At 37.4% G+C, this 18,805-nt stretch overlaps 1 protein-coding gene across 2 annotated transcripts in view; it reads left to right on the top strand.

Moving 5' to 3' along the window:
• Positions 1–18,579, top strand: part of SCAF8 (SR-related CTD associated factor 8) — a 102,489-nt gene extending 83,910 nt beyond the window's left edge. For both annotated transcript variants that reach the window (XM_040551351.1, XM_040551348.1), the window contains exon 21: positions 17,417–18,579. The gene's annotated coding sequence lies outside the window, so the exon portion shown is untranslated. The remainder of the gene's footprint in view (positions 1–17,416) is intronic.
• Positions 18,580–18,805: the final 226 nt, after the last annotated feature.

The following is an 18,805-nucleotide window of genomic DNA, read 5'->3' as shown; positions in this document are numbered from 1 at the left end:
TAAAGATTAGCTTAAAAACAATACTTATGTAATCTTGGTTGCTTACTTGATGTAAGCATGATTGATGAACTAGTGACAAGTTTTAAAGTCTAGTAATGTTAAAATGCACCATTAGTTTGTTCTTTTTTTCTGTTAATATTTCCATCTCCTAGGTTTCTGTTTTTCTGATGTTGTGGTTCAAGATAGATGAGCTCACAAGGGTATTTTTGTTGTTTTTCTAATGAAATCATTTTTTTCTGTGATAGAATGTGCAGTGCTATCTGAATAAAATAAAATATTTCATGAATCTGGGTTGATTTCCAAAGTTTTATATTAAACAAAAGTTAGGGAAATGTTATACAGAAACTACCCTCTCACTAGTGAGCTCTTCTTTGGTGGGGTTACCTTTGGTGAATTTCAAAATATCTCATATAAAGGAGTTTCATCTTCTGATATATTCTGTTTGCAATCTTTCACACATTATTCCTTGAGATTCTACTTCCTCCCAGATGCTTTCAGAAGCACTTCACACAGGGCATTTTTGATAGAAGCAGAAGACAGATTTTTCGTTAGCACTGGGAGATATGATTAAATACCTTCCTGGGCTTTTAATTAGGTTTTCATAAAGCAAGTACATTTTCCAGGATGCAAGATATTTAACTGAGACACATTTTAGTGCTGTTTAATTTATGTGTGTTAAACCATATTTTAATACCTACAAATGAGTGTCCATAAGCCTGGGTGTTGTCTGAGTAAATATCTTGTCACCAGGCTCCTTGAAATTTTATTTATGGTCTTCCTAGTGCCTGACTGGTTTTGGTCCAGCATGGTATTTATTGTCTCTTTTTTAAACAGGCTTAAATTTACCATACTTTTCATGGACAATCAGGATATAGACGTAAATAGTTTTGCATCTTAATTTGTCTCCTTATCTGTTTTTGTTTTGTATGAACTTTGAAACAGTATTATTGAATTATTGAAATGTTTAAACAAAAGAAGACAAAGTTAGACATGATTTGTATGAAAGCTGCTATACAAAATAAAGCCGTATTGTATTCGCCTCCAAAAATCAATGTGTCATCACATTAAAAAGGACTCCTTTGCAGGATATGAAAATGACATTTTATTCTTTGCTCTTGAAAAATCTTTGTTCCAACACAGGAAACAAATACTTCTACCATTATCAGGTTTATTTAGCTTATAATTGTATACCTCTGAAAAAGTAATCAGTTACAAAACATAATAATCTGGCCTTCAGTACTAACAGTAAAATAATAGATTTCAGTCTTATAGTTTACACAAGTCCATTTTTCCCTTCCCTTGATATATCTGTTCATTCTGAGCATGGTACAGAGCAGAGTATAAAAGCACAGGTTTTTAAAGACACAAATTCTCTTCCCCAGTATATGGGTGTAAACCCTGATGGAATTGCACCTGGAAAATAAAGCAGATTTTGAACTGAAATGTTTGGTGGTTCCTGGTAGGTGTGCTGAAATCCGCTTACCTAGAATTAGATTATCACAGAAAAAGCATTTTGTGTGTGCTTATAAATTTACACAGTCTTTTACGTTGGATTTTCCTGTCTCTTCCCATGAAGTACAATGTCTCATGTTCAAGATTCATTTTCTTCTAGAGTCGCCCTACTCTAGTACACATCATCGCCTGATTTCTCAAGGCACTTAAGCCCTTACTTTGTGTACAAAGATTTTAACTTGAAATACTTGAAGTACAATCTTGAAAGGCTGTATTTTTCTTTTTATTATTATGGCTAGTTATACAAATGTGCTATTTTATCTTTCAAGCTTTCAAGCTAAGATATTGGTAAGATACAACTGTAAAGTCACAAAAGACAGAATTTTATGGCAATGGTTAGAGCATTGTTCCTGCTGAATTTCTGTGAATTCCTTCTTCCTTCTTGTTTTGCAAAGATCAGAGGAAAGTACAGTATTGACTTTTGTAAACCTTGATTCCTCATTGCATTTTAATTTTTAGCCTTCTTACTGCTTCTAATCACATGAGTGCTTTGACAAACATGCTTGTTTCCATGCTATGCACTTTCAATTTCAGAAGAGAAGCAACCCCTACTTTATTTGTAGGAGTAGGAAGGGGGCCAGGGCTCTCATTTTAAACACATAACAATATGATTTCAGAAAAGTCAGAGGAATTGGGCATGTGTATCTGAGTTGACACCCTTGTCTTACATGTATTGCTAATTCATAGAAATATTATCCATTACATGAATTATGGTTTACTGGGAGCTGGGCTGAATGGTCTAAGAGAGAGACCCTAGCCCATACCTCAGTTGGCTTACTGCAGACTTTCAGTGTGGTGATATTGGACAAATTGCTTATTGTCTCAGTGTCTTAGTTTTCCATGTATGAAAAAGGGATAATGGTCTTTTTTTTTTTCTTTCTTTTCAGTTTTGTCTCTTATCTGGTTTAAATGTGGCCTTTTGGCTAAGGAACTCTTTTGCATTTGTTCATTAAGTTTCATAATAGAAGGGCTAGGAACAAAGTTGGGCACTACTGGTAATAATTTTGTGATGCTTTCCTCATTTAATATCCTATATGCTTTCAGGGAGGTTTTGACTAGACTGTTTCAGAAAGGCGAGGACACTTTCTTGTAATTTGGGAAGTTATGGGCAATTCTTCTGTCCGTGGAAGCTCATGTTTCTTTTCTGTATACTCAGTTCCTAGTTAGCACAGCTTTTCAGAGTTTATGGCACTGTCAATTTCAGTAGTAGTTGTTCAACTTGTGGCAATCTAAGGAGGACACCATACATAGCAGAAAGGAATATTTACTACATTCATAGCATTTGAATGGTGCCAAAATTCAGTGGAGAGGCTAAAGTAGATCCCCAACAGGGCAATCTTACAAAATGAAGAAAGACCAACATTTTCAGGAAGCTGCTAATGTCCAATTTGGCAACATCATTTTATAGATGGTTCATCTTCAGAATTATTCTTCTTCATGGGTCATCATCACCCATGTAGGTACGGTCTTCAGAGGCTCTAGAGTGGCTGAGGAATCAAAGCAGGAAATCAATCTGATGAATGCATTGCTCTGATGGGCATTTCCAGAACCTACAAGTGTGCTCCTTCAAGTGCTTAAGGGTAAAACAAGTGTTATATTTAAATGAATTTTAAAGGTGTATAGGCAACCAAATATTAATATTACCCCAATACACTTGAAAAAATATAAAGAATAATCAGAATGTTGCATTACAAACATTTCCTTATCAGTATTGTACTTTGCATTTTGTATCGTGTTGGGATTTTTTTGGTTTGTTTTTCTTTTTTTTCCTCTGCAGGGACCACTCAGACTTTCAGATTTGAATTTCTGTAAACTGTACAGTCTCCTTAGTTGTCTATATCTGTAAATAAAAGCTGATGTAATTACACTAATTTTTACATCATATTAAGAAAAACATGTAAATCACCATTAAAATGGTTTAAGTATGGACTTATTTTTTTATTCTAACCTGAGGATTTTTTTCAGAAAACTGTTAAGCTTGATAGAAAAGTAGAAAGAGCAGACAAATAACTGACAGGATCAGTTTAATCCCATCTATCCATGAATTTGATTTTCCCAAGGTGTGAACTGTAGTTTTTGTTATCACACAAGGAGACAACAAAGTTCCACTATACACAGCGCATTATCCAGTCTTTATAGGTCACCTTCTAATCTCTGTGTTCAAGTGGTCAAGCACAATAGTGAGCATTTGGCTGTGTTTTCACTGGTGTCTGTTTTTATTTAATTAATTATTTTAAATGGAGAGTAATTTGCTTTTGTAGGTTATTTTGTTTAAGACTAAAACACTGACAAGATATCATGGAAGTGTTTCACTCTGCTGTAGCCTGGAAAATGAATTTGCACTACTTTGAAGACTTCAAGTTCAGATGCTTTATACTAGATGTACGGTGGTATTTGTTGTTGGTACGGGAAGAACCAAGGAAGAAGGCTGGCAGGATTGCACGAGAAGTCAGAATAGGTACCCTAACAACAGCTTCTGGCCTTGCAGACTCCTCTCATGCGACTCAATCAGCACCGCTAACCAGTTTACATGTAGATTTGTTTTGGAAAATCTGTAACAATTTCAGTTGAACTGTACACTTCTTAACAACAACAAGAATATAATAGATGTGAAATGCACCCATGTTCAGGGCAAAGCCAAGTACCTGTGTGCTAGGTCTTACTATCACTGGGAATCAGGACCTCCTAAACAGTCTACAGGAGAGAGCATATGGCTCATTTTTCTTCCTTGGCAGGAAAATCTGTGCAGCACAGGCCCCTGTTTTCCAGCAATCCCCAGAGTGCTTCTGGCAACAGGACAGGCTGGAGCATGGCCAGACATAGGAGAAAAAAAATGCAGGGAAGGGGTGGGACCTTTCATGCCTTTTTTCCCTGATCTTTACTCCAAGTTACTTCCAAAGGTAACAAAACTCAAAGACCTAGTTGCTTTTGATTAAGGCTCTCCTTCCCTTAACTATGACTTTTGGGTTCCTTATCCTGTTGGCCAGAGATAACATTCCTAACCATGCTCCATTTGCCTGCTTCATGCTATAGATCAGAAACCTCCTTGTTCCTGTTGGCTTCTGTGGCACGCAGCTCCAGTGCAGGCAGAGCATCTCACCAGCACGAGTTTTGATCCAGCATCCGCAGCCATCAGTTGTGTCCCCTTAGCAAATGTCTCCACTATTCAGTCTCTTGGTGTACCACCCTTCCTCCTCCCCACACCCTTGACTTCCTCGGTTGCTGTCACGATGACTAGCCTGATCCCTGCCTGGCATCACTACAGCCTCAGTCCTGCCTGTTTCTTTTAAATTTGTCTCAAATTGTTTCTCTAATGACTGCAAGTGGCAGATAGTTAATCACCCTATATCAGTCCCAACAAACCAGTGAAAAAAGCTGTTGACAGCAAAGGTGAGATGAATAAAGGTAGGGCTGGACGTGAGCATATTAAACGAGTCCCACAGCACATGGCAGTGACTGAAGCTGTGGTCTCTGCTGCTTCCAGCTGACTGAGTGAATGAACTGAACAGGTTTAGGAGATCCAGCCCTTGTTCTGCAGGCCCAGCCTCCGTCCTTCCTGGCAAATATCTCAAGATACGTTATGTTAGCGCAGGTAGTTGTATTTAGTCTCTTTGATCAAGCCTGTGCTTTGCTTCTGCAGCTGAGCACTGACAGGTGGGGCTGGCCGGGCTCCCAGGCACCTGCTGGCAGGAGGATGGAGCAGACCTGTACTCATCTCCACAGGTGCTTCTCTCAACCACCTCCTTTCCTTGCTGTGACAGTATTACATGCAATACCTATAGATAACCTGTGGCAGGGCTGGTAGTCCTTAGGATAGAAAGTTTTTCTCAATGCCTGACTTAAATCTCCACACCAGCATATTAACTCAGTTACTTGTCTTATGCATGATGGACGTGGAGAACAATTAGTCACCATTGTCTTTTCATAACAAACTTTTGCATAGTTTAACTATGTCATCATGTCTTCTCTCAGTCTTCTCCTCTCCTAGACTAAACAGTCTAATTCTTTCAACCTCCCCTTGTTCTACATCCATTATCATTTTTTTATAGCTTTCATCTGGACTCCCTCCAATTGTCTCCTTCCCCTGACAGCACGGTAGGCAGAGCTGGACAGAGCAGACAGAACAGAGAAAAAATAATCACTTGATTTGTATATAGTATTATCACAAATATATATCAGACTTTCTTTTTCTGCAACTGCAAATCATCCTGATTTATAATTTGCTTATAGATCACTGTAACCTCCTTGTAGATCCCCCCTGCAGGACTGCTGCCCAGCAAGTCTTTCTACATCTGCACGCTTGCATTAGTCTTCAGTAGTGATCTGCCCTGTACAGATCCAATACGTTAATTTCAGAATAATTACCCAAATTATTGCAATCACAGTGAATTCTAAGCCTATCTTGTAAACTGTTTTATATCACATCTGATTTTACAAATCTCTTTTTTATTACTGAAGATCCTCAAATATGTTAGGCATCAGGATTATAACTGGCTTCTTTTGAGAACCCTGATGGAAATGTATGATTGAACATCTCAACCGTTTTCTTTGGTTGTGCCCACCTCTCAGATGAGCTGCAGTTATGTTGTAGAACATAGTTAAGCTTCCATTTGTTTGTCAGCCACGTTTGCATACAACAGCCCAAGGTAACTGGTGTCTCAGCCACAAAAGTCAACGTGCAGATGCAGTGCTCGTGGCAGAGTTCTTCCATCCAGGAAGCCAAGAGACGACTGTCTTGGATGTTGTCTTCACTCCTTGAAGTAGCCAGTGGATTATTTTTAAGAGCCAGTAAATTAATCCCTTCTGTAAAGCAATTTCAACTAAAAATCACAGCCTTCTCTGACTATGGAAGCCTGCCATTGTTTTTAAGATTAATCTGCAACTTTTTAAACACATCTGAAATAAAATTGCTGAAGGAACTATTCTGGGTGACACGCCTCTTCGGTGCAATGGCAACCACAAAGAGATGAGATATAACCAGCTCCATCCTTACTGCTGTGACAGGTAGACCACATGCAGAGTAATCAATATAATCTTCTCAGATAATCTGAGAACAAAACCAGAGCTAAGACTGATGTGTAGTTCTAAAACACATCTGAATGCTAAAAAAAAAAAAAAAAAAAAAAAAAGGTGAGCAAGATAAATCCTGTATTGATAGAACAGCCAATGTGAGTATTGGTCTCAGACCAAAAACCAGTTTTATATAATCTGTTACGTGCCAAACTGCAACACTACATCTATAACCTTTGTTTGTTTGTTTGTTTTACTTTAGGAAAGGATCTATGTCATTCAGCTCTTTGAGCATGTTCCTTGTTTTCTTTATTGAAAATTGTCTGTAACAGTTATTTCAGACCTCTGTAAGCAGAAGACAAATAGCCACATTTTAGTTAAACTAGAACTTTCTTTATAGCATTTTCTTACCCTGCTATCAGTGCTATTTCAGTAGCTTTGTGGGTAACAACAGCATTTTTCTTTTTCTCAGAGGCTCCAAATATTAGAATTATTTTAGGGGAGTGGTTTTGGATTCAGTTTGTATTCATACTGATGGGTTATATATCATGTATATTATATAATGCCTGTAATTTAAGAATCCACAAAGAAAACAAAACATTTATTACATTCTGAGGCATTTCCAGGGAGTGAATAACTATGATTAACTGAATAGGCCATTAGCTACCGCTATTACTCTGCTCAAATGCAGCTGAAAAAGCATTTCTTTAGTGGTAAAAATATTTGGCAGCGGAGCACTTGTAAAAAAATAAATAAATAAATAAATAAATCTTTCTAAATGACATTTTTGGAAAGTCCTCTGCATTCTTAGGCATCTCCAAATAAATTGTATTTAAAGGCACCAGACTGAATTTTGCTAGGTTGAAGCTGTTCAAGATATATAAGTATATAATTTTGTTGAATATTATATTTCACAAATCTTATTTCAACATAAGTAGGAATTCAGTAATTAAAGTAGCTATGGTGATAAAGTTTTCTTTGGATTTATTAAGCTTTCTTATTCAATTATCTCCATTACACTATAGGTATTTATTCCTGGTCAGCTGTGTTTGTTCTCTGCAGAACATATGTTTTTCCAACTATTTATATCACTGCAGAGGCATGTGCTACAATTAGAGAATAAAATATATTCTGGCTCAGCTTATAATTGCAGAATTACTGATGAAATACTGATAGCAAGATTTTTCTATCAGTGCTACAAGCCAAATAGCACAACCATTCTAACTGTTGAACAAGTTTGTCACTATTTTTTACTCTTTTTTAATGTTTTTTTGTCGTTGAGACAGGTTGTTCTTTTCAGCACATCTTAAGAAGCTTCTACTGCAATGCCTTTTTTTGTTTACTAAAAGCTTCACTTATAGTAAAGGAATTTGCCTTTGTGACGAATTTTTGTTCAAAAGAAAAAGCAGAATATGTCTTCAGGGTAAAAGAAGGGTCTTCAGATTGTTTTTGAATTGAATATTCTCAACAGCTTAATCTGATTGGAGACCGAGTATCCTCTGAAGTTTCTTTATCTTCCTCTGGCTCAAACAATTCATTAATATATCTTCATGCTTGGCATGCCAGATCTCTTCAGAAATGCTGGTGGTAGTTACAGTTAGAGACAATTATAACAATTAGCACAAACATTTCTGGTTTAAATCCTTTGGTGAATAGGAATGATATGAACTTGGCTATGTTGTTCTCTGGAGATCCTTGGCATCCGGAGCCAGCTGCGCTCTTCTGCTGCCGAGAGCTGATGGATGACTTTCTGAAGCTTGGGTGGTCTGTGCCGGAGCTGGGGAACAAAGATCCTAGCTCTAGTGATAGGCTGTTTATGAAAAGATGATTGTCTCTGCACAATTCAAGTTGAACTTGACTTCAGTTTTCCCATTTCTGAAAAAAATGTATCTATTGTTTAAAAAAGCTAAATATTTTTATGCTCCTCATGTAGAATGCCCAACAAACTTGAAACTTCGTAAGATTTCAGAATCAGGCAGATGTAAAAAGCATCATTTTAAAATCAACGATATCAAGCAACAGCAATTACCATTGTTTAAAACCGGATCGAAGTCTTTGTTTGTCAGACTTAATGGCGAGAATAGTGGTGATGGAGATGTTCTTATGTTGACATGAAGAGTGCCTTGGTCTGTATTTTAAAAGAGAAAAGTGAACTCAGTAGCAGGTAAAATAATAAATTATCTTGTTTCCACTATTAAGATTTCTTTTGGTCCTGTATTAGAGTATTTCTTAAGTATTTTGCTAATAATTAAGATTATTTATACAGAACTATTTTTTTTTTCTAAAAGACAATAAAGATTATTCTTTTAAAAAAAATAGATTTAGGCATTTTAACATATCTAAAATGTATTATGAATGAATGTTGAAACAAATTATGTTGAACAGTTAGTCCAGTTAATCCTCCAGCATTAGTAGTAAGTGATTGAGAACCCATAGCTGGAGTAATAATGGACAATAATCTTCAACAAGTGCAAGAACCTTGCATATGCCCTGAAACTGTCATCCCATAATGGGTATCTGAGGCATTTTTCATATGTTGTGGTACTTGATTGGAATAACTGTAATGGATGTGCAATAATACCATTATAGATTCAATCAATGTTTTTATAACATGTCCAGAGACAAGCAACTAGAAAATGGAGCTAATGATCTGAAGAAAATGATCTACAGAAAGATTGTCTCCAGCTTATTTAGTGTTGGACAGATTTACTAAGAATAAAGAAACATTTATAGACTAACAAGAATATGGGACTAAGAGGTATTCCGTTTACATAATTTATAAATTTAAAATTAAAGGCGCCAAAATATATCTAGTGCCAAGCCCCATAAGACAGAGTCAGCACTGAAATTGTTTACTTTCTGATCAATAGCAGCTAAGGTCACCGAGAAACCACATGTAATGAAAAATCATATCTTATACCTAAAATAAATTTATTTAAGGCATTAATTTAAGCTGCTTCTTATCAATAATTATATTTACATGTAGGCTGATATTTGTCAAGAAATTTTCAGTATATTTAAGAGAATCTTTAGGTTCCAAAGTTCTTGCAACTTTCTTGGCTATTCCTACATTTCTAATTCTCCTGGGAGGCAATTCCCGCACTTAGCTATTGGAAATGGTATTTCTACTGCAGAATGGGAGCTGTACAGGGCATGTGGAAAGGAAGCTGAAAGCCTCCACTGTGTGACTAAAGGCAGAGAGAAGACAAAACTTTTAGACAGCAAAGGGGCACGCAACCAAGGCAAAGATTAATTCTGCAGATCGGAAAAGTCTTAGCAGATAACTGCAGGTGTGATTTTCTTTCATCCAAAGAAAATGTTGAAAGACTAGGATGCAGTTTAATAATACAAAAGTAAAGTCAGACATTTAAAGAAAGAACATTTCTGCAATTACTTGTTGGAGATATTAAAATGAGGTAAAAACAAAGTACGTTGATTAGTTGTGAGATGTCTCTGAGCAATGGGTGTAAAACAGCTGTGTAAAAGGTAAATGCTATTTTAGGGCATATCAAATAAGATATTTCCAGCAGAGATAGCGAAATTATCAGTACCGTTATAGACGGCTTTTATAGGATATAGTATGGAAGTGTCATCACTCATGTTCAAGGACTGAATCAAACTGGAACAGACAGAGGCAAGCTTTTGGGAAAGAATAGAAAAACTTACAGGGCACAAGGATGTGAATAGGTGTTGACTAATTTAATCTAGTAAAAGGAGACCTGGGAAAGAGACTACGGTCACATTATCTGTAACTGTCTTCAAGTTGTACACACCAGAAAAGCAGAAAGTCTGTTTACTGTAGACACAAACCTCAGGGATATATATTGGTCATGCATAAATGTAAGCTGCAAATTATTATTAAATTTTAAAAAAAAAGAAAGGGGAGGGGGGATGTGGGGAGAGAGGTTCTAGCCATCAGAGCAATGAATTTCTGGAAGAGTAAACAAACTGATGGGATAGAGCTCAGTCAGTCAATGGAAAGGAGCAACAGGAGTCTGCAATCCATGACTTTTTTTCTTGTTTTCCCATATGTGGCACCCATTTTACTCTGCATAGCAAAGGGCTACAGACAATTTTGCATGTTCCTGAGATTGCTCTTGGGAATGAGAAGTTCTCAGTGAGATGGCAAGCAATGATTGAAAATCTAGATGAGACTTCAGCTGTGAAAAAGAAGAAAAGGTTTGTTGGTTGTCTCATTATCTCCACAAGCCATCAGAGAGGTATGGCCCTGACTAAGGCGCAGAAAGGCAAGAGAGCTTTAAGCTCATTTCAGGGTCATAACGCTGATTTTGGTTTAAGCCTGCTTCCTCGACATCGCTGGAAGCTCAACAGAGTCAATTACTGCTTTGAGATGGGGTAGGGTGCTACGCTGTGCTGTTGGCAACCACTTGTTCTCTGGTCCAGCTGAACCTCAGTGACCGTGCAATGACTTCATATCTACTTTGTCCCAGTGCAACCATTTACAGGAAAGCACAACCACCACAGCTGCTGCTTCACTCCTTCTCCTTGGTGAGAGAGGTGGCTGCTGAGCATTCTTGCTCCTCCTCCCACTCCCACTCCCTCCTTCTTCTCCTCCCAGCTCCACCCCAGTGGAGGCTCATGCTGGAGGAAAGCAGCAGTGAAGGGCTGTTGGGACAAATTACAACGTTCACCTGGACCCTGAAAGCAAACAGCTCCCCAGATCAGTCTCAGGTGCCTTGAAGCAGAGAAGTATTCCTGCAGCCAAGCCCAGCTGAGCAGAGATTAAGGCTACTCTTTGTTTGCACCTCCAAGCCTTCTTTTGCAGTTTCCAGCTCTCACGCTCTACCGCACCGTAGCCACTGCAGCGAGTACGGCTCGGCTCGAACGCAGACTGAGTGTGCTAGCCAGTGTGTCAGGAGATGGCTGGTGGTCAAGATTCAGTCCCCTAGCTGTGTGGACATAGGCCAACAGTAACATAAATCCTTGTCTCCCTCACAGCACTGCTGAGTGGGATAACTACTTCAGCCTGCAAATCTGGCAGACATCAGATCTGGCTGTTTCTTGTCCTGCACAAGTCAAACAAGCAAAAATCACAGCTTCAAAAATTGTGAAACTGGCTTTAAAATCTTGAGAAATCTTAAAATTGATGCTCCGGAAATCACTTTTATTTTTTCTTTTGTTTTTCTCAGCTTCTTCTGAGCCTATCAGTGCCTAGAGTCACATTTTGCACATTTTCTTTGCATATCTATGAGCACAGAAATGTAAGCTAAAAGATGAAAACTGAGGTTGTCACATGAGCAGGTGAGGCCTTACAGAAAAAAATCACATCATGGAGCACATGAGAAAATCTCCAGAGTTGACAAGGCCACATTTGATAAAGCCAAGGGCTGCATTTGGCCAGAGTTTGCACAGCTGCAATGAGGATAGGTTTGGATTCCAGCATCTTTACTGAAGGAAGATGCAGGAGGTGAAAAAGCAGAGGCATAGATTACCTGAAAGTTGGGGAATCAAGTGGGAGGTCAGGGATGTCTCCAGTCATTGGCTCGTGCAATGCATTTGCAGTCATACATCAGGGAAACTGCTGCAAGACTGCAAAATTCCTCCTCCACTGCAGAACTTGCCCAAGCCCACTACAAGTTTCAGGGACCCAGGCTGCATTTGGAGGGCTAGCAATTGGATTATGACTTTGTACCTCAGTCATGTCTGACTTACAGGATGCGATATGACACTCTACTGTTCGTTTCTAGCTAATATTACCTATATATATAGGTATATATAAGGTATATAGGTATATATAATATTATATATATAGGTATATATAATATTACCACCACACTCAATGCAGAAAAGTTTATAAATTAAGCAGATTTTTTTAACATGTTGTATAAGAATCTTTCCAATTATTTTAAATTATTTTCAAGAATGGCATATGCTACTATTTTTTCTATCTGTTTTATGAGATTGTCAAGATGACAGATCCTTGTTAGTTTTAAAATATATTTCTAAATAAATTATTTGAAAGTTTAGAGGTTTTTTTTATCCATTGTATTTAAGGGTAATTTGAATTTAGTTCATTGTAGCTTCAAGACTCTTAGATGTATTCTAATACATCTAATCTTCTTCTGTTTAATGTTTGTCCATTAATTTGTTCCAAAAAGAAAAAAAAATATTAGCTATGGGAATTTCTGTGTAATACAAGTACAGAAATATTACAATCGTTCAGATAACTCATTCATCCCCCCCCCCCAAAAAAACACCTTTGACTGAGTCTTATAAATCACCATCATAATTTTCAAATTTCCTACTACCTGTTCAGGTACGACATCAAAATATGCAACATGAAATGATGTTCAAAATATTAGTATTATCTTGATAGAGTCTTCACTAACATCAGGGACAGATGTTTCATAGTTTAATTCAAGTATATAATCGCTAGCATTTCCTCACCATAAAGTTTAAGACATTTAGGAACAAGCAGATTAAGATATTTCCTTCTCAGTTTTCTCTCTGATCATAAATTTTCACTGAAATTTGAAGTCAGTTAAAACTTGGATGTTTTATGGTGCTTGCTAACTTCAGAAAGACTTTTGCATTTGCTATCATTATTGCTGTTAATTAATTTGCTATTTAGTAACTTCAGAGTTATTTACCCTCTGTTACTAATTTTCCTCTGTCAGTCAACGTGCTAACGTTACACTGCTCTATATGCAGACTCTCATTTCTTGCTTTTGCAAAAATGAGTGGGACTCATCTAACTTTATCCTTGCAAAATGTTTACACTGCAAATCTGACTGTCTTTTCTCTGTAGTGTAGAGAGAGCTCTCAGCAGTGGGAGACAGACACCCACACACCTCTAGGGCTGTTTCCCGATGCTTATATTAGGCACTTCAGAAAGCATGGGGACAAATTCTCCTTCAGAGGTGCCCAACACTGAGACACCTATGTTTAGAGCACTGAATCCTATCCTTAGAAAACCACCCCTGGTGAGTTGAATCACCCCAACACCACTCCATATAACCAGAGCAGCTCCTTTACATGTGGTTTGAGGTATAGGGAGAGATTTTGTGTGTATCAGAATCACAACTCTTTATGCAGCTTCAGCCATCACTGAGAAGTGGCAGTCCCTCAAAAAAAAATAAAAAATAAAATGCACTGGATGTGCATGACTTGATGTGCAGTCCCTCCTTCTCTACCAGGAGATGATGGTGTTGTAATACCCATGCACAGGAAGCAGGATTCACCACTGAACAGTTTGCCTTCCCTTGCTTGCAAAGCAGTCAAGCTATGCAGATTTAATTTCTGGATTCCCATGAGAATTATGAAGATCTTTTAAGAGAGAAGTCACCATGTCACATACATCTTTCTGTATCATCAGAGTGACAGCAGCTCTGCTGCTGCTGCTGAGCAAGCTGCTGCTCAGATCCTCTCTTAGCTGTACTTCTGATTGAGAGGTTTGTCTTTCCTTCCCTTTCACTAGCATCAAAATTCTTGATCTAAGGAAAAGTAGGAAATTCTAGCCCTGTCTCTAACAAAATGAGGAAAGTAATTTTAGTATCTGGATGCCTATGACTCTCAGTGAAGTCTCTTAAATCCTGTTAATTTAAAGCCCCTGAAGCTATTCTCAGAGAAGTGAAGACATCTGGTTAATCTCAGACTCAGGACTTTTGACTTCCCATAACAAGCAGAGATTTCTGTGAGAACCCTTCCTTGCCTTGGCAGGCAGACAGCTGGTTGTACATCATGATGGGTGCTGGCTCGGGCTGATTAGCCCATCCCTCCCTCTCATATTTCCTTCTTTTCCGCTGAAGAAAGTAGAAAGCATTTGTATGTTCTCTTTATGCTGTTGTCTTTCTGTAACCACATGCTTTTCAGAGGAGAGACAGTTTCTCTCTTCACTGGAAATGTAATGGGATACATAGAATCACAGAACATACATCCCTAAATATCAAATCAAATGAATTTTCGTGTTACTTAAAGGTCAGTTTTGCATGGTATTTAGTAACTAGTTTGTATTTCAATTTCCACTGATCTCCAATTCTTCCAGTCCAGAACTGAAAACATAGCATTGAACATCAGTGTGAAGGAACTGAGGGCTTGGGTTCCACTTCAGGAAGCAAGTTATTTCACTCTTGTGAGTGGCTCAGGTAGCATAAATAGAATATTTCACAGAATGAGAAGTAGAAAAATCTGGCATGTAACCCTTATTAGGTAAGAAGAATGGTCTGTGCCTGCTGCGTTTGTGCAGTCATCTTGTATCTCCATAAAGATTAATGTAAATGGTAGTCCTTTCTATGCAAGTGTCAGTACAACTAGTTGTGTTGATGGTTGCACTCCCTGTTCGTTATGTTTCTGATCAAGAACTTATGCAAATGGTAATTTGCAGTTTGGAGTTTTGTGACACTGTGTAACTAATTTATTTCCAATGAAAGCATTGCAGTGATGTCTTTGTTTTCTAAGTGAAGGTTTCCGTTGAACAAATATCAGTTTTAGGAGCTTATGAAAGAATTCCATTATGCCCAAATTGAAGAATATTCCAAAGGGCAGATACTTCGTAAAGCTAGTATACAGATGTACAATCAGTTCTTAGCAAAACCTTGTTCTCACTTGAAATCTTTTCTCCATAATGCTTTAATTTTCAAAGTGTATATAATAATTCATTATAAAAGATTTACTAGCATTGCCTGCTTTGTTTGAACAGCACTGTATGACAATATATTTCAGTTGTTTATATGCTCATGTGCTCTAGGGAAACTGAGCTAGAATAAATTATTATGAAGTGAGTGCATAAATGATTTGGAAATCATATGCAGAGACTAGTTCTCAATGATACACTGTTAAGTGCACTTCTGCAAATATTTTTTTTGTTCTGGTTCTATTCAGTATTCTCATTGAGCATTTGGATGAAAGGCTAGGAGATAGGCTTAATGAATGCATAAACCAAAGCAAGTGTGTTGGAAGTAAGGCTTACAGTTGAAAATGATCTTGATAAAGTAGTGGTGTAGCCTAGAAAATATCAGCTTTCCAGCAGTTAAATTAGAACAACTGCAGAACTGGACAGATAGGTAAGCACAGTCAGCTGGAAAATATACAAATGGAAAATGCCTGACCAGACAGCAGTTCTGCAGAAAAGACCTGTGTTGTAATGATCCCAAGCTGAACAAGCGCCAGTGATATCGTGCTACTGCAAATAAGGCCAGTGTTATTGTGGGCTATATGAACAGGAGTAATAAGGCATAAAATGTAACTATTTTAATCTACTCAATACTGATAAGGCAACAGTGCTTTACTGAGCTCCAGGAACTGCAGCTGAAGCAAGATCCAATCCAACTAGAGAGCATTAGGGAGAGGCCAGTGAGCCTAGTCAAAGATCTAAAACACATGGGCCTTTAGGGGAAGACTGAAGGGTTGTTTAGTCTAGAAATGAGAAGGTGGAAGGGATACATGATAGCAGCCTTCCTATAGCAATCGGTGACTCTGAAGAGGAAGGGATTTAACTGCCATGTATGCTGTCAGAATGGGAAGGGAATAATATGCTTAAATCAATGCAAGGATGATTTAATGTAAGCATCAGGAAAAAAAAAAAAAAAAAGTGGCAAGGAAAAGTGGAGCCCTTGAATAGGTTGCTTAGAGGGAACTCCTGGAATCTTCATCCTTGCAGAAGTTTAAAAATAGGTCAGACAAACATCAGCAAACACAGTGTAGGTCAGAGATGGATGAAGTGATCAATCAGATTACCTGCTCGTCCTAGTCCTTTATGGATTTCTTTGTATGTGAAAATGATGAGGCTAATAACTGTACATACCAAATGCACTCTGGGTATCTTCACAAAATTTCAGGGTACATAACAAGAAACTTAATTTTAATTCTGGAATTTATTGTATGATATCTGTATTTACATTAGACTGAAGCAATTATATTTTTTCTAATTTTGCCAATGTCAGTATTAATTTAAAATAACTATTGTCTGATGGTTTTATGAATGGTCTTTATAAAATAAATAGGTGAATACAGTCAGATTCCTGTGGTAGGACACAAAACACTTAACTGTAGCCATGTGAAAGGTCAGTCTCTAGCCTAATTATAGCGAATAGAAAAAAGATGGACACCTTTTAGAGATTACCTAAGGAGTGGAAGAATCACCCTCCAAAGATACCTCTGTCTCTCTCTGTATTTATTCCATAGCAATTATATATTGCAGGGGTATGGCTAGTCTCTCTTTTTCTCAGTCTGTGGTATTAAAGGTTTAGTTCTTTGTAAAACAAATGTACCTGGTCTTCATAGAGGACTATCTGGATAAAATTTAATTGACAGGAAATCAGAGTAGCTAACCTAGTAGTCTTTTCTGAGCCTCAGTTCTGTGAAGCCCACTGAATAAGTCACTTATAAAGCACTAGTAAATGGTTAATAGTTGTTATCAATACATAATTGACATGACCAATATGTGTCAGAGATAGTTATACACCAAATCTATGTAAGACACTTATTAACCTATTCGATTATTTAATTCTTTAATAATCGTCTAAATTTTTTATACTGTATCTTGTGTACACTGTGTGTGAAAGACTAAACAGCACTTTTAGACAGGAAATCTATAAAAGATCAACTCTTCTTTACAAACATAATATACTAATGAGGTATATATAATATACTAAAACACTAAGTTAATGGACAATTAAATGGAAAATTAATACTTTTAAAATAACAGTACGTTTGATCCTCACTAATAATAAAGGAACCATGCACTATAAGACATCTTTCTCCCTCAAAAGCATCCTCTAGTAACATAAAGATGGTAAACCTCTTCAGAAATCTGTAATTTATTAAAAATTGCTATTTCCTGGTAAAAAAACAGTCTCATTTACAGGACTTTTTAGAAATTGGAATTACACTCCAAGAACCAGTGATGACTAGTTATTGTTCCTTTTGTCAACAGGCAAGATGAAGGAGGTTCTGGCAGCTTACCATGTCCCGGGCTCTGCAGAGTTAAGTGAGACGTGCGCCCATGTTCTAGCATGCATCACATCGCATCTTGGGTCTGAAGTGCCAGAAGGATCCCAGCGCTGCAGACTGAGACGGCTCTGAGCACCTCAGTACCCCGTTTCTGACAGAACCCAGGGGTGGCAAATTTACATACCAGTATTACCTGTCTGAGGCAGGTTTAATTTTATAAATTAAAGCCATAAACTCTATGAGTTTCTAGACCATATTTGTGTTGTTGAGGATGATCTGCTCAAATGAACAGTTTTGCATCCATCGGACAGACAGGTTCTTCTGCTGGACCAGAAGACGACAGTGGACTGTATATTGTACCTAATACCATTTGTAGCATCTCCTAGAGCAAATAATTGAAGAACAGGTTGCAAGAAAATCCTCTAGGGAATAAGATATGCTTTGTTTTGATCTATGAATTTTAAGAAATGTTTTGTTTTTTTAAAAATAACCACTTTTACATAACACTATGTGTGCAGTCTATGTGCAGCTCTTCACTGTGACTATCTGTATTCCAGAGATGATGAATTCTTTGTGAGGCACCTGAACCTTTTTAGATTTGTGATGAATCCTTAAATTATGAAAGTATAATGGAAAACTAGAAGGGAAAGTTTCCAGGGCTTTTATTTGAGTAGATGTCTCCAATTACTTCCTGTTAGTGTCCTGAAAGGTGAAGAAAAGGTCAGGAAGTAGAAGAAAAAGAAAAAAAAAGACAAAAAAAAATTACATTTCATTTTTTTTTTATATATCCACCTATCAGAACATGTGTTTGATTAAATAACCAAGGGGAGAGCAACAGCTAACTTATCTGAGCCCTCACATGAAAGGTCTGTGATTTGGGGCAGTATTTGCTCGTTTTGTCTTGCAAATAGCTCTAGAAAAGAAGGAATATGTATATGCCCCACCATATGTGAAAAGGACATACCTGCCATTCCTTTATTTATTTTCGCTCTTCCAAACATTAAAGTGCCAGTTATTTGGAATGCTGTAGTCTGTGGTCTCTTTAAACTTGTTTAGTGAGATCCTTTCAGCAAGATCATTCCCATGATGGTGTAACTGCATGGTGACCACAGCTTTGGGCCTGTATAATAAAGATCTAAATTCAGATTTTTTGTTTCTGACTATTTTCTCTACCTCTATGTCAGATCTGCAAAGTGTATGGTTAGAATCATGCTTCTTGCTGATCACTGTTTAGAAGATTTGATGAAAACTGTTAGAGAGGAAGGTATTTGTACAGTTGGGCACTGTTTCTCCTTTGCATCATTATTTACATCAGGTTAAAGGGCAGAGGGATACGAAATGTTAGCAAATCAATAGTGATGCTTAAATTCAA

The sequence above is a fragment of the Cygnus olor genome, chromosome 3 (assembly GCF_009769625.2).
Source record: "Cygnus olor isolate bCygOlo1 chromosome 3, bCygOlo1.pri.v2, whole genome shotgun sequence".
NCBI classification, from domain to species: Eukaryota; Metazoa; Chordata; class Aves; order Anseriformes; family Anatidae; genus Cygnus; species Cygnus olor.
This window is presented reverse-complemented; position numbering and strand designations above follow the sequence as displayed.